Genomic DNA, 23,642 nt, shown 5'->3' with positions numbered 1-23,642 from the left:
AGAAATTAGGTTTTGGTTGCAGTGGATTTTGTACTCCATGCTTTCAATGGATGTCCTTATGACGTTTTACAAACAGTAGATACACACACGATGTTACCTCAAACCAAATATATACGGCTACATCTCCATTCAACGCCTCAAATCTCATAAACCTTATTATGTTATCAATTATTGCGTAGATTACACTCCAAAAACCGGGGTGTTAAATTAACATAATTGATGTTGTCACATATGGGATAACAATTTACAACATGATGGTAGAATAACAAAAGTTTACACTGATTCATTTCACCACCCAAATGTTAATTTTCATTATATATCTGGGCTATATGCAGTCATAATATTCTTCCTATACTTGCAGCCCTTGTACTTGATAAAATGTCCCAACTTTGTTTCCATAACCAAATATCATCTCTGGCCCAGTTTTTGTGACCAATGGTGTAAATTTAACACCCCCGTTTTTGCAGTTAAGGATCTTTTATAAATAAGTGCAAACGATTTAATAGATGTTAAATTTGCATCGGGGATAAAGAATATTCTTTTTGGTTTCTACCCATATACACCGATGTGAGTTCTGTAAAAAAAAAATCACAAGTACATTAATCGGGTGGAATTCGCACACACGTGGCGTTATGTTTTGGAATAATTTGAGTTACTCAATTAAATCTTCAATCACTCTTCCTGCATTCACAAGAAAATTAAAAAAAAAACTTCTCGATGCTTATTCGTAGGTTTATTTAAGTATATTGTTAACTTACTGACCATCATATATTAGCCTCTGTCGTGTATTCTGTTTGTCTAGTCTGTCTTGTAAATTCTTTCTTCTGTATAGTATTTTATGTTGTTTGTCTGTCCATAGGTTAAGGCACAAAAGCCTCTGCTTCACACTAACCTAATTGTTGTCCTACTTTAGAAGCTTCCTAATATATAACTATCTAAATCATTGTAAACTTTCATATCCTAAGATACTAAGTAATACTGTAAACTACTCATAATTTGAATATACTTATAAAACTTTGTAAAATGTGTAAGTTTAAATGTAGGGCAGCAATGAAATAAATGTGTGCAAATACAAATACACACGACCTTTGCAATTCTAGAGCAGTGTCATGACAACTAGACCACCGCCATAATATCGCCCGGTGGCTAGAGGCAGTTCGAATTCTGTTTTTTAGCAGCGCTGTAAACGATGTTAAATTTGCATCGCTTATAAAACATATGTTTTAAAAACCTTGAACCTGAACCCCTCTTGGCTATGTGGAATAGTCCGCTTAAGGGCCATTATACTTTGAAGAAAGAACATCATTAGTGGTGATGTGCCAACATTAATTGGCCCATTCCCTCATTAAATGGTTTTCAAATGTATTACGTTCCTCGCTGGTTCAACATACTAATGATGTTCGACCTTGGAAGGCTCGCAGCCTTCAAAACGGGGGTTTTTAATGATGTTGTCTGTTCCAACTCAATGATAATAGTAATTGCTTATCAATTGGTTGTTTCTATTTATGAAAAAAAACAAAAAACATCGTAAGTTGCCAAGCCAAATTGAGATTAATCCATAACTATTAATAGTTTGAAGCAGTGAAAACATCTTTTAAAATGTGCACACTATTCTATTAAATGTGTCTGACCTTGACTGCTCAAAAAGCACATTATAAGATTTTTGTTAAATAGTACTAATGACACCACACTTTGTGGAAAAGAGTAAATATAATTTAACTGCTAGCAAACAAAAGGATCTATTGTATAAATGCAAACAATAGTTAACGGCCTGACTGCTTGACGTTCGAGGCTAAATAAGTGTAACATAGGGCTTAACATAAGCAGTGAAATCGAAATGTATAATAAATAAACTCACTGAGGTAAAATTTCCTATTTGGGATGCACCCTTGATATGTGCTTAACATGACAAAACATTTGGAGACGAAAGGAGTAAAGCTGTTGATGGCTGTTTCCCAATTAAAGTGAATACATACAAAACACAATAGATGAGTTTCTCATCACACAAACGGGAAGCCGCAACCGGTGAAGTTCATCGGATTTTAAAGGTCAGAGTTCCTACTTCTCGTATTCCAACATAATGCATAAACTACACAGCTGTGAAAATCAATTGGTCATCGAAGTTGCAAAGAAAACAAAAGAAAAAACACCCTTTTTGCATTACTGTGTGTGATTTCAGATGCATAACAGCAGGCTTCAGCTGAAGTATCTTATTAAAGGAACACGTTGCCTTGGATCGGTCGAGTTGGTCTTTGAAAAGCGTAGTAACCGTTTGTTATATAATGCATATAATTAGAAAGATATTTCAAAAGTAGAATACAATGATCCACACACATTTGCCTCGAAATTGCGTGGTTTTCATTTTACCTCGTCGACAAAAACGGTCGGCCATTTATGGGAGTCCAGTTTTTGACTCCCATAAATGGCCGACCGTGTTAGTTCGCAAAGTAAAAGGAAAACCATGCAAATTCGAAGCAAATGTTTGTGGATCATTGTATTCTACTTTTTAATAATCTTTCTAACCATAATGCATTTTATAACAAACGGATACAAACGCTTTTCAAAGACCAACTCGACCGATCAAAGGCAACGTGTTCCTTTAATTGAATGAAAATAACCTCTTTCCCAAAAACTCATTTATTTCAGAGGGAGTCGTTTCTCACAATGTTTTATCTTTCAACAGCTCTTCATTGCTCTTTACCAAGTAAGCTGTTGTGCTCGCAATAATGTTGATTTCTTACCAATAGCGTCCAGTGCCTCCATTAATGTTTGTGCGTCCCGCTTGATTATCACAGAGGTGTTTGTCGGAGAAGAAATTGACAAATGAAATAATATTCCCATAAATTGTTGTAATTAATATCAGACTTCAGTCATGTTCTGAACATTGACGTTGTTGTTTTTGTTTTTGGTGTTTTGAGTGAGCAATCAATCACTTCAAATTATGCCTCTGAAGTATCAACCGACCCTCACGCACGATTGTATACCAATATATATTTATATATTTATATATTATATATACATATATTATTTATTTTTTTGCATACTGCGATTGGGGAAAACCGGTGCAATTTAGTTAGAGTCTGATGCCTACTTCATCATCATCATCATCATCATTAAGGCTGTCTAGCTTTTCTGATGGTAATGCCATTCGTGTCTATTTCTTACAGTTGTCTATACCTCTTTCCTTTTCACTGACCTTGGTTGCTAATATATTATTCCTGGGGGGGGGGGGGGTTCTTTTCATTTCATTTGTGTACTTCTTATTTTTTTTTTTTCATTCTTTTTTTTTCATTCCAATTCATTTATTAATTTCACACAGGTAAAAATAGAAATAAATAAATAAAAAAATAGCACCCTGATGGATTTCTTATTTCCCGATGTCTCAATTTAAGGAACTGGCAACATAAAAAGGCTATTGGGCATTAATTAATCATGGCTTACAGTTAGAAGAAATATATGAGGTCTACAAACTAGAACAGCTCATAAAAATTATGGGAACTTTAAAAATACGAACTTGGTAAAAGAGAGATTCTGGTAACATATAATGTTAAAAGCACATTGAGAGGTGATGAGAATAGTATTGGAAATAAAAACGTTCATGATTTCTGTATGTGCATGGCAACAATGTTCAACAGTTTTTGTCAAGGGGACTTCCGATGGCAAGGGACTAATAAATGACTCCTGAGTGAATTTTTTAAGGAGGGTAAATTATGGATAAATGTGTCTTTAATGCAGGCCGGTAGTTCTTGGGAATCTGTGAATATGTTTGAAATTGTTGTCCATCTGTTGTCATTTTTTCGGGCAGTGTGTCCGTGGAGGAAGAAAATTGTCTTCCTCCATGGTGTGTCCAAGTCCATCTCAATAAAGCTTTTTGTTTTTTCAAGATGCCTACTTCTTTTACAGCAAATGTTACCCTGTATTTGGTGTTCATTTCTGAACTTGGTTTACGATCACCATGGAGACATATTCATTCTTCAAATCATTCGCTGTCAGAATGTCATCCGCTCCAATTCGGTTCTGAGCTCCTTCAGAATATAATTCACGGTGAATTTAATCAATGTAAGCACATAATGAGTGGCCTGACGTCATAAATAGCCTTGCAAAAAAAGCTTATACATTAAATGTCCGTTCTAAAAATCACTTGAACTTATTCAGTAATCGGAGTCAGGAGAAACAGTGAAAACAACATAATGTCATTTATTCTTCTCGTTTTTTACATGGAGTTTTTGGACTCGCGAATTTACAACATTTCCTAAAACTCTTATAGCTATTCAGGCAAAATTATTTCCAGTAAAGTTTTTCTCAACGACTTTAATTGTTTCCTGTTTTGATTGTTTGCAAATAGCCCATGTGAACATCTACTACTTCCAATATTATACCAATTTTGCCTTTTAGGCAGTGGACACTATTGGTAATTGTCAAAGACTAGTCTTCTCACTTGGTATATATCAACATATGCATAACATAACAAACCTGTGAAAATTTGAGCTCAATCGGTCGTCGAAATTGCGAGATTTTATTGAAAGAAAAAAACCATTGTCGCACCATGGTCACACGAAGTTGTGTGCTTTAAGATGCTTGATTACGAGACCTCAAATTCTAAATCTGAGGTCTCGAAATTAAATTCGTGGAAAATTACTTCTTTCTCGAAAACTACGTCACTTCAGAGGGAGCTGTTTCTCACAATGTTTTATACTACCAAACTCTCCCCATTACTCGTACACAAGAAAGGTTTTATGCTAGTAGTTATTTCAAGTAATTACCAATAGTGTCCACTGCCTTTAAGGTGCTTTGGACCACAATAATATTGGCAGTTGTTCGGCTATTTTAGATCTTTAGAAACACCCAAACCGACACAGCAAGCTTCACAAGGGGGACACAATAATTATTTCACTTTTGTTACACGAAATGTTCATCAAATGAAATCTCTTACCGCATGTAACGCAGTAATATCGGGGTTGTGTGGATAGAGCTGTCCATAATTCGACAGCTAGACAGTATTGTAATTGATGACTGTAGTAGTGGAGGCTAAGCTTGATCACCAATAATGTATGCTATATCCAGCATTGTCGTCCCTAGTTACAGCCACGGCCGTAGACAAACTCAATAGAAACACTCAAACAAGCCCTTTGGTTCTCATAAAACGTGTCACTGTCAACTGAGGGCGCTGTATAGTGAGGTCACGATAAATACTTAGGCTCTTGTAAAAGAGTGAAAAAGCATTTTTTGAACAGCGATATTAATGAGGGACAACTCGAAATGTAAAGAGTGGTGTTTTTAGTAGATAGTGAAAAACAAGAGCTCGGTTCGAATAGCTATATGATCTAAATTGGTTTGTTCTGTGTGCCGAACGCTTTAACAAAACCGATATACCACATAATGCAAATTCACCTTTATGCTGTATGACTCGAGTAAGAATTGCAAAAGTTAGCAAAATAAGGTTTTGGCACACAAGTTTGCACCCAACAGTTCACGTTTGGCAAAGTATAATATTGTTTTATTTTTGTGTAGTCGTTTGATTATTAACCCGATATGATTGTCGTGTTTTTGAATAATTGCCTTTACAATCTGGAGTGGTTATGGTCCGCATACATGAAAAAAATAATCCGTTATTTGAAAACACTAATCATATTAGAACCATTTCATGCAGAAACGTTTTTCATATTTAAATGTTTTGAATCTCTCTCTCTCTCTCTCTCTCTCTCTCTCTCTCTCTCTCTCTCTCTCTCTCTCTCTCTCTCTCTCTCTCTCTCTCTCTCTCTCTCTCTTCTCTCTCTCTAAAACCCCATACTAATTTCTTCAAAGGGATTTTGTTTTGTTTTACAACAGCTGCAGTGCTTCTTAGCAAATACCTTGTTAATGGTCAATCACATGTTGAGTAATTACCAATCTTTGAGAAACGTCAGGACATTAACTAGTTTTGCGTTTATAGGGTAGGTCCTTTTGTTTGGCAGGCTGTTTGAAACAGCTAAGTCTTTTTTCTTATGAATGCAATGAACTAGAAAATTAAACAATAAAATAAAATGCCAATTATACAGCCGCTTTATATTGTCTCTGTTACATCAGACTCCATATCTTACAACTGTTCGTTTCACACGATACATATATAAAGATATCGTTGTCAGTCATTTGTTTCTATACATTGTTGTCATCAGATATCTGAGTTAAGAATATTAACGCTTCTATCCCAAAGTGAATTACTAAGATGTGAGAGGTGACAATGTCCGCCCTTGTCCATGGGGTGGGTCAGAGGCTTCTTACGGGTGAATCTCACTGAATGGGAAAAATCAGAGAGTTGAACTCATTTACATATTATACCATAATATTTGTGATAGCGTAAAAACAGCTCTGTTTCGTAATCAGTTTCTTTGATGTGATGACTTTGATACTCTCGGTCAGCTACTCAGACCGTGTTGACAATCCTTTTGTTTCATACTTTGTCAAGATGGTCTGGTGGGGGGGGGGGGGGTCGTCCGAGAGTGGAGGTTATCCTGTTTCTTTATTTACGTGTTTATGTCCCTTATACTGTATATTTGATGTAATTTTTATAAATCTTTTTGTCTTCTCCATTTTTGGAGGTTTTGAGGAAATAAATTAAAAAATAATAATAATTTTGTTGGCTATAAACTACGTAATTTCAGAGGGAGCCGTTTCTCACAATGTTTTATACTATCAACAGCCCCATTTCTCGTCACCAAGTAAGGTTTTATGCTTGCTACTCTTTTGAGGTTTTCATACAACGGACACACAGAACCACACCACTTTTGATTTTGATATTTTGAAGTCGCTCTCTAAACGTTTGAATTTAATAAAAGTCACCATAAGACATTCACTGTACAAACCTACGGACAAGTCCAATGTCCAATATCGATGTTACAGGGTAGACATTCACTGTACAAATGTGAATGTCCAACATAACATTTCTAACAATCAACATCGACGCTCGCTGTACGATCATAGTAAATGTCAATACCCAATATCGACCACAGTATAGACATTCACTGTACAAACTTGTGTGAATTTCCAAAATAAAAAAAGCAACATCGAATGTGGATGTCCAATATTTAATATTAAACTAACTTTACTGTCATTCATAATGTAGTGTTTTATTATCCGCAACCAGCCCCGAATAACAATCAATTTCAATAATATCGTCACCTTGCCCAGCTATTAATTAATTAATCAAACCATGTCGCCGCTAGTGTGAAAATCAAATCGTGCCATTGCCCGAATGAGAATCGTGTACAGTGAGTCTCATCGCCCAACTGAGAATCACGCCATGTTGCGTCGTTGCCCGACAACTGATAAACTCAAACACTGAGCCTGCAATATAAATCATCGTACGTGATATTGCATTATATAACACTGGCCAAATTAAAGGCTCATAAAAGAACATTACTGCTTTGTTGATGAACAATAAAAGGGGTTATTTATGGCACCTCTCTGATGTGGGGATCAGATCTATATATTAAAAACATGTTAACGAAACTCACTGATGTAACCAACAACGTACCTTTCAAGCAGAACGTTGGACTCCCCGCTTTGTTTAATATGAACTATCCAACACACAGCCAGTGTTTGATTCACCATCATGCCAGAGCAGATGAACCATAATTGATTCTCTTTATCCGGTCATATAAAATAAATGACTGCACTGTATTATGCAACCTTTGGGTATGTAACCAGTGTATGACACGACCATGCTGTGTGGTTCTATTAAGGTTGTAAACCGTGTCTCATTAATCTGAGAAGAACACAGGTGTCTTCTTTAAAGTGGTATTTTGAAATTAAGAACTGCAATTATATATGATTTAGGAAGTGTTTTTCACAAAACTTAAATATTTACGATTTACTTTTGAGCTATACCTCTGGTTTGTTTTAACCGTTTAAACACGCTCGTTTGTGTTAACCATAATATACATGTAGATAATAGCACTAACCTGTCTTAACTTCATTTTAAAAAGGTGGCTCGCGTTCTTTGAGATATCACCGACAATCTGGAACGAGTATATTCCAAAAGGAATAAAAATCCCCGTCTAGGATTACACAATGTTTCTGACAGTAACGTTTCTCAGTTTCAAATTGGAGGGCATACGAATTGAAATCTGTTTATATAACCACATTACTTCGAAGTGTAATGTTTCTCAAAATTCTTAATTAAATGGAATTGAATTGAATCTGTTTGAATTGAGTGGTTTATTGCTGTTTAAATAAAAGTATACAATACCATTTGCCTTGGATCTCGTTCTTAAAAAGACACACAGAAAATAATGTTACACTAAAAATACATGTATCGAAAGCTGGTGTCTTTCTACCAATAGTAATTCTACCTGTTCTACCTGTAGTTTGTTGGACGATCATTTATCGAGAAGTAGGCCTGCACATTCCCTTTAAAATGACAACATTTGAATTGTTTAACTTATCAGTCTAAATCTGTATTCAGAATCAGGTCTCGACTAAAGCTCGTGTCTCGCATGGTGAAACTATATTTAATTCTACTGACCTTGAGCCACACGGTTGAGTGCATTCCCGTCTATTCCATTACTAGTCGAGTGTAAAGCACAACTTCACAGTTAGATATAGTCTCTTAGGACGAAGACGAGAGTGTGGATTGATAAAACATTGAGAAGATATTAGCGAGGTCTCACTTATTAAATATACGTATTTGGTTCTTGAATAATGAATTATTTGTCACTTTATAGGGCGGATGACCGGGAAGGTGGGGTTGGGGGAAAGTATTGGAACACAAATTGGAGAGTTCATGCAATATAAACACAAAAACGACTGAGGACGATTTTTACCCTCTTTTCGAATTAGTAACTGTGTTTATGGTTATCTGTATGGGTAACACCATGTGTGTATCTACTTGCCAGGTAGATTTGTTCTTTTGAGAACTTGACTTGCTTTATATTCTACTAATGTGGAGTGCACTTTTGGAACTCGGAAGATTTCTCAGTTCTGATAAGAGCTGTCCTTTGCAAATCAACTATACTGCCCCCCCCCCCCCCACTCCCCCTCTTACCCAAAGACTTGGCCCTTGACTTTTGTTTAGTATATATTTTTAAGTATTACTTTTCATCTTTTGTTACAGCTGCTGTCTGTCTTAGTAAAATTGTCTTAGGAATATTTGTAGTTGGTCTTATTATTTAGTGTTTTTTTTTGTAATTGATGTTCCGTATCTCTGAATTTGTTTTTCTCCATCAATAACGTTCGCTCCGTATTGCCCATTGTCATCATGCGTTGTGCGCAATGTGTAGTACACATTTCGTAGAAGACGCGTAATATTTTCCGTCTCACTCTCCCTTGTCCCGAAATTAACAAATGTATCTACAATAGTTTTTGCATATGATTTAACACAATTGCTGTTATCTTCAGTATTCATCCCATGAAGAGGCCCCACTCTGACTTGTATTAAAGACACTGGACGCTATTGGTAATTGTCAAAGACCAGTCTTCTCACTTGATGTATATCAACATATTATGCATAAAAAATAACAAACCTATGGAAATTTGTGCTCAATTGGTCGTCGAAGTTGCGAGATATTAATCGAAGAAAAAACACCCTTGTCAGTCGAAGTTGTGTGCTTTCAGATGTTTGATTTTGAGACTTAAAAAATCTTATACTGAGGTCTCAAAATCAAATTCGTGGGAAATTACTTCTTTCTCGAAAACTACGTCACTTCAGAGGGAGTCGTTTCTCACAATGTTTTATACTATCAACCCCTCCCCATTACTCGTTGCCTTACACATCTTAAAAACTGAAATTGCAATTATTTGTTGCAACGCGCGTGATTCGAGGCGGAGGACTCGGCAGTGGTTTATATTTTGTATACGAAGTTAACAGTGAATAGCAGATTTATCAAACATGCTATCTGGATATGTGTTTTCAGCTAGTCATGAATGCTCTATCATAGTATGTAATTATGTTCCATAATTTATAACGCTCCCATATCTTCATCAAAGACAAAAGAAGGCTTTGATAATTGTCGACATAAACAACAAGGACAACAGTACCATAAACACTAACAACGACAAAAATAAGTACAACAGCAACAATAATACAACTAGTTAAAAAGAAGAACAAATTGTGCCTTGACTCCTTAATGAAAACCCCAAAAATAGCAATTCTTACTTCAGAGTATAAGGCATTTATCATTAATGTGTATCGATAACCAACTGAATTGTTAGTTTATACTCGCACTTCGATTGTGATAATGATATGGAGATAAACACTTATGATATAGGTGGCGAAGAATCGTGACATATCATAAGTCGCAATTTCCGTTGCTTTTAGTACAACGAGATGTAATATTCACTGGCAAATATAAACGCACGTTAGTTGAATATTAAAGGAACACAACTCGGATCGGTCGAGTTGGTCTTTGAAAAGCGTATGTAACCGTTTGTTATAAAATACATATGGTTAGAAAGATGTTTAAAAAGTAGAATACAATGATCCACACACATTTGCCTCGAAATTGCGTGGTTTTCCTTTTACTTTGCGAACTAACACGGTCGGCCATTTATGGGAGTCAAAATTTTGACTCCCATAAATGGCCGACCGTTTTTGTCGACGAGGTAAGAGGAAAACCATGCAACTTCGAGTGATACCTGTGTGAATCATTATATTCTACTTTTAAAACATCTTTCTAACCATATGCATTTTATAACAAACGGTTACATACGCTTTTCAAAGACCAACTCGACCGATCCAAGGCAACGTGTTCCTTTAAAGGGTGAAAATGAACGAACTCGTTCAGAATAATACCGGCGTATAACACAGCGTAATATAATAAAGTATCTACCATTAAATGTACTGAATGCACTTGAACAAAAGAGAAACATTTTATTAAGGCATATTTTTTTAAATTGTTCCAACTTTTGACCGATTGATTGAGTCGCACATTTTATAGGGTTTTAAAACCTTTTGTATTTAGATCAGATACTGGCTATGGCATGAATCCCTACTCACTGTTAATTAAAATGTGCGTTACCTGTAGAAGTTTCAGCTTCATTAGTTGTTCTTTTTTTGAGGGAAGAGATCATCACACAGCATTGTTTTTTAGGAGATTCGCGATAATCCTTTGTCTGGTTTAATTATCATTCGTCTTCTGAGACGAAATTGTTTTCGTAAAATTATTTTACTAAATTCTCAAAAACAACAGTACCCCAGCAGGTTATATTTTAAGGGAATCTTTCCACTATTAGTATCCAAAGTTTAAATTCAATCTGTGGACAATTGTGTTTTCTGTCGTACAAAAAGTACCCGACCCCTTTAAAGCAGATCATGTTGAAATCAACTATGGATTGGAATCAATCATCCAACGAGTATACATCGTGCTAATTTGTCAACAAAGTATCAATTTCTTCAGTCATGAGCGACTCTGTAAACCCCCAAGCCAATCACTCTACGCGTGTGATCCGTTGTCCATATGTTACTCAGATCACCTAGCCATGGTTGCCGTGATTAGGCCCATCAAGCCGACATTAGATTAATTTGTTATTATCCCCGCCCCCGAAAACAAAAGTAATAGCACAAATAATTTGGACTCAACTGGTCATCGAAGTTGCTAAAGAATAATGAAAGAAGAAGAAAAAACACATCTTGTTGCACGTATTTGATGAGCTTTGAGTAATTAAAAAAAATTTGAAGACCTGAAGTCTTGAGAAATTACTTCTTTCTCAAAACTACGCCACTTCAGAGGGAGCCGTTTCTCACATGGATTATACAACCAGCAACTCTTTAAGTAAGTTTGTACTCTAACATTATTGGAGTGGTTAACAACAGTGTCCAGTGCCTTTAAAACAGAAAAACACACAAAAACAAATCATTGGGGGGAAAAGAGTGTTTTTGTTATGGTTTTCAAGCATCGAGTTTCAGACTAGCGAGATTTATGCTAACTTGCTTTTGAACTTGATTACTGCTTTTATCGAGATTGATGCTAATGTCTGCTTTAAACTCGATGACTATATGATGTCAAGTAATTTGTCAAGGGAAGTATCCACCGTGGCTATTAAAAAAAAAAAAAAAAAACTTTATGCGTGAATGTGTCATGCTTTAACAGATTTATGAAATTGGATTAAGTTCACAAACCACACCCATATCGCATGATATGAAGTATTGAATACACTGAGCTGTTTATTGTTTCACTTTCAATAATTTATTAGGTTACACTAAAACTGTGTGTATGTAAAACGTGTTAGACAAACATTTGGGTAATTCAGGATTGAGTCTTATATTGTGTAAGGTAAACTTTCTAATTAAGTTTCACCTAACTGCACATCAAGAGCTGTCACGGACACCTTAGTGTTGAAGTGTCAATTAGGGGTTGTTTAAATTCATGTGCTTTTCAGGGATCGTTTCATCAAAGGGGTGTAATTAAACAATTGACCACCCTGGATGCCTGTTCTGGCTTACTGTTCTGTAAGTTACGTCTTGATGCTGTTTTCATAAAATAACAGAATGGGCTACAGGGAAATATAAGAATACAAGAATGGAAACAGTGTGCAGCAACGTCCCTACAACGTCATGTCAAAAGCTTCAATATACCCGGTAAATAAAAACAACAAATTTGTGTTCGACTTTTTTTAACCCTACGTAGATTACTAAATCTCACTGCGGGAAAAAGTTACCTTTTCAAAAATAAGTTCCTACTCGTCGTATGTTAGATCAAAGTACACATGCACTAATCTAAACAACTGTTTGAAACCCAAATTAGATCGAAAGATTTTATCAGATACGGTTGATGACATTAATTTGTCGTAAAAAGATTAATTACATTGGAAATAATTACGATGGTAGCAAAATAACGATTATGTCTTGCTCTTTCAAAAAAAAACGAAGTGCCACGATATTAATTAGAGGGTTTTTTATGATAATTATTTGTTGCCAATATTATCTCTCACACCATGCCCGAACCCGTTGAATTATGACCTTCATCTTTCACAACGTTGAAACGAATTTCACACAAGGGTCGTTGTATCTTTCCTCATGTGTATTAAATATTAATTGAATATTAACAACAAATAGGTGATGGAGTGTTAGCTTGTGGCTGGTAGGCCTTTAAGCCTTGTTGTGAAGGCAAACAAATACTTCGCATATTGCATTTCAAATGTAGGGAGCGATGGACTATTTTCGAAGTTAAACTCTTTAACTCAGCTTTTCCTCACAAAGCAAACCTTGGGTTAAAATTGCGAGACTTAATCAAAGGTGTGCTTCAATGTCCTCAATCATTCGAAATATGTAATTGTTTTTTGTTTTTGTTTTTAATTGTGTGTATGACTTATGTTATATTATAATTTTCAGCAAGCCAAGGTAATGAGAAATGAAGAGCTGTTGGTAGTAAAACACATTGTGGGAAAGGGCTTCTTCTGAAGTTTTGGACAAAGTGGTAATTTCTCACTCAAATAATTAATAATAAAAGACTTGTGAGGCATTTGAAAGCAAATTTTGCAAAGAGGGTAATATTTTTGTCATAATTCTTTTGCAACTTCGATGAACAATTGAGTGGATAAAAAAAACACAGATTTGTTATTTTATTCATATTTTGAGCTACACCAAGTGGGCATACTGGTTTTGACAATAACCAAAGTTCTCCAGTGCCTTAATAGTAACTATGCAGCTTGAACACATAAAATCAAAGATGGCTAATGATAAAAGCAGACCTCTGTCGACAACTTTTAAATGATAAGTTAGCCTTGCCGTCGATTTCACAAAACTCTTCCCAACTTAAGACTATTTTTAGGACTTAGGACGAGTCCCAACCCTGCATTGTAGCATGCAGACCTTAAGATTAATCCTAAGTTAGGACGAGTTACTCGTCCTAACTCGAGGTAAGACGAGTCCTAACTCTTTGTGAAATCGACCCCTGGCAGCCTTACACTTTCATGTTACACTGTGTACAGAGGAGGAGTCCTATATAGGGCTAATTATAAGTGTGATACAAGTTAAATATTGTGTAGGATTTGAAACTTCGCATGGTGGAAATACGATATGGAAAGGTTTGCGGTAACCTCATGTTATGACTAAATGAGTTCTGGAAAAGAACCGTTGGTTTAACTCGACGTTTCGAACAGTATTATCTGATCGTTTAAATATTTAGGAAAGCCTGAAAATGTGATGATGGCGATCGGATTCCGCGTGAAATGTATACGGGCAAAACAAACATGAGGGGGGGGGGGGGGCTGGGGTCCCCTGTCCTGACAGGGTTAATTGTTTAAATGCCACTTGCAATGGTAACATCATAGAATGACTCCTGGGAGTTGCAGACACATTTACAATTGTTTCACTTGCGTCTCGATATTAGCTCAAACCGAGTCAGTAATTTCCCTTGGGTGACAAATTGATGTTTACTGGGCTTGGATGAGGCCATGGTAATGTCAGTGAAAAGGTTAAAGGGTTTTGATACCTTTTGTGATAAGTTTTTGGCCGCGACACGAACCCCTACTCGCTGTGAATGTAAATGTATGTAATATTGATATATATAAAAGTCTTTGAGAAAAAAATGGAATCACAGTGTTTCAGGGGAGTCGCATAAATGTTGTACATACTAAAAGAGTGTTCGTCTACTGAGACGTAATCTATGACACCGTTTTACTCATATCTCAGCAATTCTTTAAGGGAAGATTTTTTTTATCATCATTATCATCAAGCCGTGTAAGTTTAGTGTCAATCTGTAGACATTGTGTTTTGTGTCGTACAAAAAGTACCCAGAGGTACCTAGGTGGTACAAAAAAGGAGGCAAATTATATTTGAAGAGTTTCTAATCTTACCCCAAACGAGCGTCCGAAATTAACCCCATAATTTCATCGATAGGTCATTTTCATTCCATCTTTATCTCATCTATAAGTCTGATTATTTATTAAAACAATCGGGGAGGGAGTGTATCGTCTTTCAACCAAAGCTACTTTGCAAAGTCAACATCAAACGGAAATCTGCACATGTGTTAAAATAATGATCGGTCATTATTGGAGGAGAGAATTTATCGACTCTCCGTTTGGACACTAAGCGCTGCTCAATGGATGAGTTATCGTTGCTATGGTTTTAAGGGGAAAACAACATATTTGATTGCTTTAAAGGCACTGGACCAGTATTGATAATGTCAAAAAACAGTATTCTCATACTTGGTGTTTCCCAACATGTTATGCATTAAAAAAAAAACTTTAGGTCTTTGAGTGTAAAAATAAAATACCCCCTTTTTAAAGGAACGCGTTGCCTTGGATCGGTTGAGTTGGTCTTTGGAAAGCGTTTGTTATAAAATGTATATGGGTAGAAAGATGCTGTAAAAGTAGAATACAATGATCCACACAAACATGCCTCAAAGTTGCACGGGTTTCCTTTTACCTCGTCGACTAACACAGTCGGCCATTTATGGGAGTCAAATTTTTGACTCCCATAAATGGCCGACCGTGTTAGTTCGCACAGTAAAAGGAAAACCACGCAATTTCGAGGCAAACTTGTGTGGATCATTGTAATCTGCTTTTAGATTCCAACCATATGCATTTTATAACAAACGGTTACAAACGCTTTTTTATAGACCAACTCGTCCGATCCAAGGCAACGTGTTCCTTTAAGAATTACATTACTTCAGATGAAGTATGCCTATCCAAACAAAGAGCCATCGATGATTAAAATACTGAAGAAAAAAATCGATACTTTTATCTGAACCGTTCGATTGATCGAAATGTAGAACTTAACAATAACGACAATCGGATACATTTCTATTTTTCTTGTTTCGGGATATCACCGACAATCCGTTGGGAATAATATATCCAAGCAGGAAGAATAATTTTTAACATGAATACACAATCTCTTACTGGCAGTAACACTTCTCAGATTCAAGTATTTGGGGCATAAGAATGAAATGTTTCTCCAAACGCTGTATAATACCAAAAGCTGTTGTGGGCTTCTATAACAAAAAGTTGGTAATGCCAATAATACGAGTAATACAAAAATTATACCTTCCCTTTAAACAAAAAAATAAGAAACAGTTATATTTGTCAGGTTAAAAAGTCATACTATTTGGAGGATACCGTTCCCATCAGAGCACCTTACAATATAATCGAGGGTTTACTAAAATGTAGAAATGCTACCATTTCCTAAACAGTCTCCTGATGATAGAGCAAGCTAGTCGAAACGTTGACTCCGCGGTAGTGGCGATGTTCTATCTTCCACCCGCAGGTAGTAGTTAAAAAGCAGGCCAGTTATTTTTTGGGAATGAGAAGTGTCCAAAACTCCAAAAAATCTACGCCGCGGTAGTAGTATGGAAAACAAGATCAGTTCTTAATGGAACATAATCTACATGGCAAGTAGATACACACATGTTGTTACCGCCAACCAAATATAATATTGATACCATCAACATTCAATGCCTCAAATCCCTGGTCCTAAGATGTGTGTATCTTATTTTAGCAATTTGTGTAGCAGCGTCTCTCAGACTCTAACAATCTTGCTTAAAAAAAAAAAATTCGGAATGAAATACGTTCGGTTGAGTTTCTGATCATCGTATCATCGTGTTGTCTTCCCCAGTTTATTCCCTCTTGCTAATATAGTCATTGATGTATGAATTTATTATGAGCTATTACAAGTCTCAACATCGGCTGTAAGTGATAACTCCAGATGCGTTATTCACACGACCGTTTAATTAATATAGTTATTTGAAAGGCGAGAAAGATACCATGTCTGCAACCTGCTCATCTCTTTCCATAAGTTGTAATTGTTTAACCACGAATATTGTTCTCATTACGAAGACAACGATGAATGGCCTGGTTGTTTTTAGTTTTATTTCTATTCATTTTTTTATTATAACAAAACGCAACCATAGCTTATTTATGACAATGGTATCATTTATACATTTGCAATGAAAATTATTCACCCCCCGCTAAGAACTCACATCTATAGGCCTATACAATATGTCTTAAATGATTTCATACTATTTGTAGATCAAGTTTTTTGGCCATGGCATGAATCCCTACTTACTGTGGATGAAGATATTATTAAATTTACCTGAAGAAGTTTGAGCTAATTCATTAGTCGTCAAGTTTTTGAGAGAGAAACAAAGTGAAATTAATTACAGAACAACAATTTGAGGAGAATCGCGTAAATACGTTGTACATTCTTAAAGAATCGTATAGTCTCCTGAGACAGTTATTGTGAAATATTTGTCTTAACTTCTTAAAAACTGTACAGCACATCCGTTAGTAATAATTAAAGGGAAAGTTTCTACCATCATTATCTGTAAACTGTGTATGAAATTTAACTTTAATATGTGGACGTCTGTGTTTTGTGTCATTCAAAAAGTAACCAAACCCTTTAAGGTTTACTGCAGGACAAACTTGTATTACACCATTAAAACCAAGAAGATGTAAACGGGGGGTTTTAAGCACTTTTTTCTCCCTCCCCGTTGATTCATACCGAGAAGCCAGACCCGGAGATAAGCTGCCAAATACGGTATAGGATTTCAGCGACACTATACAGTATTTAGGTTTCTCTGATTCCATGTACATCAATGGCTTCACAGGACGACAGGATATTGTGGTCTATGCAAAATGACGGGAAATATGTCCAGAAATATGAGCAAGATTTCCCAAGGGGTTTCAAAACCTCACACTTAAGAATATAAACAAAATAAGAAGAAAGAAGACAAACTCCTATTGAGTCAGTGAAACATATGTGTAGTGTCTATGGATGTGAAGAGTCTAATAAAAAGACTACTTCGCAATAATATTGTCCGCTTCCTCCAAAGTGTATAATGACAGTGATGGGAGTATTGGGTGTGCTTTCTAGTGGTCAGGATCTAATATTGTGCTGTTCTTGAAATTTTTCAACGGCGACTTCGCTCGCGTGGAACAAACGCGGCTACTATTTCGAGACGCCCCATTTAGAAAGTTGGTGGATGGTTGTATATGATAAACAAAATAATGAATCTTCTGGTAGTATTAAACTATTATTTCTACTTTTTTCGAGTATGAATTGGATTCAGATTTTGTATTGAGGATTGACGATCTTTTTATCGGAATGACTATTTCATTTCACCCCCATGAGAGTTTTAAATTGAAATTTGTAATGTTTTTTGTTGTGGTTGGGGGGGGGGGGGGGCAGTGTTAAACAAAATAATGCCACGTATTGTTCCATGTTCTCAACGTCTATTGACGTCATTTGGAAAGATAGAGAAGTGTGGAGGTACCACTCTGTATCTGAAGTAAACAAATCTTTAACTTGGATTGGGAGCTCTTTGATGACATTTGGTGAATCCTTCAACCTCATTAAAGCTGGATGGAATTTATAAAAGGAAAAGTGCAAATCTAATTACCAAAAATAATAATTGAATTAAAATATTCGAGCGGGTCTCTTTTGGCTATAGCCAGGCATGCTTGAGGGTTGTTATATTTATTTTCAATGACAGTATTACAACTTGATAGTGCTGTTTTGAATTGAATATCCTTTGGCTTCCGGGGCAAAATCGTTGGTGTAGTTGGCAAGAAACTGCTTCAGAATGGCAGGGGTCGTGGGCTCGAATACCACCTGAGTCAATTGCCTGTGATTTTTTCTTTTTTTTTCTTTTTTTACAGAATTCGGGAAAGTACTGGGTGTACAGTGCTAGCACACATCGGTGTAAGGGTAAAACAAAAACAAAATTATTTTGCCCTATGCAAATTTAACATCTATTAAAAATAATATCCCTTTTTTCTCTGAATGCAGGATGCGTCTTCGATGCACAATTAACATGAACTCAGGTCGTCCAACTGCAGGGCATTGCTTTTGAGACGGAACTTATATGAGAAAGCGTGAGAATGAACGTGTTAACATGTTTGGGGAAACCCTGAACGTTTACGTTGGTGCCTCGGTAGGATCTTTAAGAGAGGACTTTAAGCCAAGGGTGACTAATTGTTGGTGGAGTGCAGATTGGACACATAAGTGCCATCTTAAACAAAACTTGGAGAATTTGAAATGCTGAAGACAAGACAACTCGAACTCAATTGGTATGGGGACCTAGACATGGTGCGAATCCAAACTATCGTACAAAGCCTATGGATATCTCCCAAAACGAACACAGCCAGCAGATACTAATCTGACATCTGAAAGCCAGAGAGCAGAATATTGTTTCAGATGAAGCAATGTTTCCATCTTCATCCTGCCGCATCGTCTTCGACTTCCACCCAAACAGCACCGACCTTCACTGCGCTTGAATCCCCATCCCTACAAAAAAAAAACCTACACCATCGGTCGTCCAAGGTCCTCTCACAGTGTCTACACACAAACCTTAAGTAGGTTAAGAGCAACGGTGACCAGACGACATAAGGAATCGCCTCTGGCGTGTGCTCCTAAATCAGGTAATCCTCAGCTATTTTTACCCTTCACTTACAATAATCTTGACCCTCAACATTGGTGGGACTTACACAGAGTTAAAGTCGGTCCGGTGGCTTATTCTATACCTACGGATTTAATATCATTCCCTTAGACTGGAGGAGAGAAAAGGAAATTATAGATTTTTCGTTTTGTATTGCGTTCTTCTTCCGTGGACCAAGATGTAGTGTAGTCTTGACTTAGATATGTATATTATGACGGCTCCCTTTGAAATAACGTAGCTTTTGAGAAAGAGGTAATTTCTCAATGAATATTGGAATGTGATCAATTGCTTCTGGTCTGGATCCTGTTTATGCATCTGAAAGCTCACAAATCTGTGAAACAAGGGTGTTTTTTCTTTCATTATCCTGTCTTTCTATTCTCCTGTCTTGTCACTTTCAAAGGTGACCAATGCCTTTAGATGAAATCAAAAAAAAAAAAAAAATGGACACACAATCTATCTTCCTTTTGATTCGTGATGCAAGTGTTTTTTGTATCGCTTGTTGATTGTTCTGTTGGTTGTTTGTTATGTGCCAAAAAGCAACCACCATTTCCCATGGTAAATAAAACGTGTACTTTATATGTTTAATGGTTAATATTTTCTCTTGTTTCTTCACGAGGGGAGGGTGGGGGCAGCCATCGTGTGGGTGTTTTCCCCCCTCGTAAATTACTAGAAATTTTGGGTCACCGCATATTCTCAATGTCTAATCAATGCACGGGAAAGTGTGTCAGAAATTTATACATCAACTATTGAGAAATATGGACAGTCACACCGCAATTCTCAGACGTGTCGTCGAACATTCTTCCCTCGTTATCCTGGGACAATTTTCTTGATAACAGCAACGAAGAAATAGAAGTAGACAAAGCTGTGCCACGGATTTAATTTATCACCATGAAAGAGTCAATAATTATTTGGATTTTGTTGAAGCTATTAGTTATTAGCGGAGATGAAGCGGTTTCATAAGTGTCCTTTGGACCACAACGCTCATGGATTTTTTATATTTTTCATTTTTGTTTACCTCGTCCGTGAGTCGCGTCTTGGTTGAAGTCTTAAAATGTTACAAGATAGATAGCTTTGCCATTCCTCGGCAGACCTAAGCCATAGTACATCAATCATGATTCTCGAGTTTCCCTAAAACAAGCTGTTGACTTGGACTGAGATACGAAGTTCGGTTCGGTCTTAAAGGGATTGTATGTTTGGTAATTGGCACGTACTGTGTGTTTAATCATTATAAGTTGTATAAATATTCCATAAAGATATTACCGAAAATCTTGAGCGGTCAGGGCTGTATGCTTCGTTTTTGAAAGGGCATTTCAAGGGCACCAAGGCAATGACAAGGGGCAACGGAGGCAATCGCATCCGTTGCCTCCGTGAAGTATCAGGTCTGAGCGGTTATATCTGAATGCGTGAAGAATAATCTGCAATTGGAATGCACAATATCAGAAACGTTCTCAGATTCAAATTATTTGAAATAAAAAGTTGAATCTTGTCCATATACCTGCAGTACTTTGAAATTAAAACTGCCCAAATGCATTATAGCCAAAACTGCTTTATAATTCTAACCAAGTAAGTTTGTCTTGCAATTGATTACCAAGCGTACACAGAAGGCTCTTTATAGGGGAAGTTGTTGGTATGCGGAAAACGCTTCACGTAAAATTGTGTTTATGCTCGCATCTTGAAATGCAATCTGAAAAGTCTGAATTTCTTCAATAACTTAACATAAACTATAAAACAGCATACATACGAATGTGATGACTTGACATATTATTATGGGACAAATATTATTCTTAACCAATAATACTGGTAGCATAAATCAAACATAGACGTGAACATAAATCAGACATCAAAAAAGTATGGCCTATTAGTTTCACCGGAAAAACAATAACACCAACAATAAGTATGTATATTTACGTTTCACAGCATTTGTGTCCTTACAACAATATTGTGTTCCTTATATAGCTGCTGGTACATCTCTTTAAAGACAGTGTACACTACTGGTAATTGTCAAAGACCAGTCTTCTCACTTGGTGTATCTCAACATATGCATGAAATAACAAACCTGTGCAAATTTGAGCCTAATTGGTCGTCGAAGTTGCGAGATAATAATGAAAGAAAAAACACCCTTGTCACACGAAGTTGTGTGCGTTTACATAGTTGATGTCGAGACCTCAAGTTCTAAACTTGAGGTCTCGAAATCAAATTCGTGGAAAATTACTTCTTTCTCGAAAACTACTCCACTTCAGGGGGAGCCGTTTCTCGCAATGTTTTATACTACCATCCTCTCCCCATTACTCGTAACCATATAAGGTTTCGTGCTAAAAATTATTTTGAGTAATTACCAATAGTGTCCACTGCCTTTAAATACACGTAGTACTGGTAAAAAGGGTCGTCTTTGGTACACAATTTCTTCATGGATATATGTGTACCTCGAGGCCGGTAAAGATTCATCCTGACAAAAATTACCTAAACAATAATGATAGTGGCTTCATACATAGCGCTCATATTCGTCACTCAGTGACGCTCAAAGCGCTTCAACGGTCTGCATTTTCCTGCAATGTATCTGTGACTACGTTTGAATTATAAGACGTATAAGACATTGGGGCGAACTCCTTTTCCGCACAAATGTACACTGCAGTGGCTTATTTTACGTGCGTTAAAACAACACACGGGACCAACGGCTTTACGTCCCATCCGAAAGATGAAGCATCGTGGTTAAGTGTCTTGCTTAGGGACACCATAAAGTTTAGATACCAATCGATTTAATGCGAACTCACAAGAGTTGCAGCAACATTTTGTTCACACAAATAAAATAAAAATCGTAAAAACATAATTTCTAGAGTCTTCATGAGTCACGTATACAGTTGTAAACCACACGTCTGATTAATGTTGTTGACTGGTTGTCATGGCAACGTCTTTGGCATCGTACACATATATACTCTCTCGGTCACGATCTGCTATTTCATTAATCAGATTTTATTTTTCAAACACACCGCCAAAAAAATTATGTAAAAGTCGTGTAGAATTAAAAACTTGAGTTGTATTTGTATTTAACTGCGAGTTTTTACGATACGTTTCTGCTGGTCGTAATTTGAGTGCCAGGCCTTATTTTACTCATATCAGAATAATTGGTTAGAATAAAAATTTAACGAGCAATGCAGACATGTTGATTATGTAAAACATTGTAAGAGACGGCTCCCTCTGAAGTAACGTAGTTTAGGATAACGAGGTAATTTTGTACTCGAATATTAAAAGACCTGAGGCATCTAAAACACACAAGTTTGTGCAAAGGGTGTTTTGTCTCTTTATTCTCTTGCAACTACTTAAGTCAAAATATTCACAGATTTCACATATTTTGTTTGGACTACCAAGTGATCATACTAGTCTTTGACAACTACCAAAGTTATCTAGTGCCTTAAAGATGACTGTGTGGATTACTATGAAAGTTAATGTGTAAGCTTTAGATGGTTTGCCGCCGGCTTGTCGTGTACATTGTGTACCTCATTAATCTGTGCAACGCCTCCAATTATGATGTTCTGTTTTGCTTATCAAAATGTGTCCTAATTTGATCTCAGTGAAGGTCAGAAGATGTGGCAGTCATCGGTGAATTTGGTGTTCACTTGAAATAATCCAAGTCGTCCAGAGAGCGAAAATTTGATTGAGATGTTGAACTAAAGCCAATAATATTAATAACACCCCTGAAGGGCGTATCAAAGCGCTCGGTATATTTTTCTGCAAGCTCTATTGAGCTACGTTTTGAAATATGATACATATGAATATGAAGGTCCTGTGGCGCAGTATGCGGCAAATCAAACCAAGAACACCAGGGCAAACCTCTTCACTGGTTTCGTGTACGTGCTTTACATAACACACGAGACCAACGGCTTTACGTCCCATCCAAAGGACGAATTTTGTCGACGGTCTTTGTCGTTGAGAGAAGTTTGCATTAAAAGGATGGTATACTTTGATTTACAGAAATGAATGCCCATCAAAACTGACTGGATAAGAATCACCATAGCTGTTGACATTAGGACAATTTGAGAAACACTTCCCCTTAAAATGAATGTAAGAGAGGGGGTGGGGGATTATGACATAGCAACATTTCAATGCGCGAAACATTTCTGCATGAAACGTTTGTAAGGTTGTGTATTCCAATTAAGCGTTATCTGCGTGGAAAACACTACCAACCTTGGAAATTAAGCTTATTGTACATGTCTACATGTATATTTGATTCGAACAACACAACGGCGTAGTAACCAAATGTTAAGGGTCTCTCTTCCCTTTAAAAGGGAAAACGTT

At 36.5% G+C, this 23,642-nt stretch overlaps 1 long non-coding RNA gene across 1 annotated transcript in view; it reads left to right on the top strand.

Moving 5' to 3' along the window:
* The window catches only part of LOC139943843 (uncharacterized), a 140,873-nt gene extending 121,547 nt beyond the window's left edge, over nucleotides 1–19,326 (top strand). The window contains exon 7 of the long non-coding RNA XR_011786896.1: nucleotides 18,701–19,326. This is a non-coding gene — a long non-coding RNA (uncharacterized lncRNA). The remainder of the gene's footprint in view (nucleotides 1–18,700) is intronic.
* Nucleotides 19,327–23,642: the final 4,316 nt, after the last annotated feature.

Source organism: Asterias amurensis, chromosome 11, assembly GCF_032118995.1.
Source record: "Asterias amurensis chromosome 11, ASM3211899v1".
NCBI lineage: Eukaryota > Metazoa > Echinodermata > Asteroidea > Forcipulatida > Asteriidae > Asterias > Asterias amurensis.
The sequence above is the reverse complement of the archived record's forward strand: the minus strand, read 5'-3'. Positions and strand labels throughout refer to the sequence as shown.